The sequence below is a fragment of the Gavialis gangeticus genome, unplaced genomic scaffold (genome assembly GCF_001723915.1).
Source record: "Gavialis gangeticus isolate Ggan-Ray unplaced genomic scaffold, GavGan_comp1, whole genome shotgun sequence".
Taxonomy (NCBI): domain Eukaryota; kingdom Metazoa; phylum Chordata; order Crocodylia; family Gavialidae; genus Gavialis; species Gavialis gangeticus.
This window is the reverse complement of record NW_017728957.1, coordinates 518,851-519,936: the sequence shown is the minus strand read 5'-3', so window position 1 is coordinate 519,936 and position 1,086 is coordinate 518,851. Positions and strand designations below refer to the sequence as shown.

Genomic DNA, 1,086 nt, shown 5'->3' with positions numbered 1-1,086 from the left:
TTTTTTTTTTTTTTGGTCAGTCTGGACTTGTGGAGCATATCAGTGAGTTTATTTTGAATGAAATACTGTTTAATTTTGCAAAGTGCCCAAGAGCCCAGGCTTGATGCCAAACACCATTTGGGAAATGGTGATGAGCAGACATCAAGGAAATAACTCCTGGTACAGCATGTTGAGCTAATGGACCAGAAACAATAGCTTTGTGCAGGCAAGTTTGCACAGCAAGGGGGAATAAGGAATGTTCTGATTTAAGGAAGGATAACTTTTATTTTGTAAAACTTGTCAGTGTTTTTCTTGAACAGTATTTTCTCAGTATTTAAAAATATGTAAATTAATGACCATATGGGTAGTCGACATGGTGTGAGAGACAAAACATGTTACAGATCAGGAAGCAGGCAGGAAAATCAGCTTTACTTCTGGCAAAAGGCTAACAGAACAGTGACACAACATTCTGCACTAAGGTTGATGATGTCAGTATCTCTTAAGTAGTAACGGGTAATGAATAAGGTGGTAAATCCTACAGCTGCGAAAGGCTGAAGAAGAATGAAGTGGCCTCACTGAACCCCATGAACAGATGCCATCCAGATGTGACAATCACTAGCAGCACTATGCGAAGTAGCATGCATAGTAGGAAGCGGCTTGACTTGAGTATCACTGTTGGGTTCTCGCTCCCCCTGCTCAGTGTCTGCAGTTTCATCTGCTGCTGAACAATGGGAAGGCCATAAAGAACAGGGTGGAGAACATCAGGGAAGTACTCCAATGGCATTGTATATAGCAAGGGTTTGCCTCTCGCTCATGGCGCTGGCTTCTGTTCTAGTCATTGCATCTCAAACAGTTGACAGATTGGGGTGCGGGGGCAGACAGGTGGCAAAGAAACAGATTGGAACAGGTGAGAGAGGACAAGACAAAGGCATACAAACAATGAGTGGCTTAGGGAAGGTGGCCTAGGAACTTCTGTTCACCCTTTCTCACAAAACAGGGATGTGAAGATATAAAATGGTGGTAGGCTCAAAACAGAATAAAAACAACAGTGGCAGCAAATCTATCCCTGGTATCACTCTACAGGTCACTGGAGTGGTGCAAGTGATA

The 1,086-nt window shown here is 43.0% G+C and overlaps 1 protein-coding gene across 1 annotated transcript in view; it reads left to right on the top strand.

Annotated features, from left to right (window-relative positions):
- PSMC6 (proteasome 26S subunit, ATPase 6) overlaps positions 1–1,086 on the top strand; it is a 32,410-nt gene that overhangs the window by 16,189 nt on the left and 15,135 nt on the right. The window lies entirely within an intron of this gene.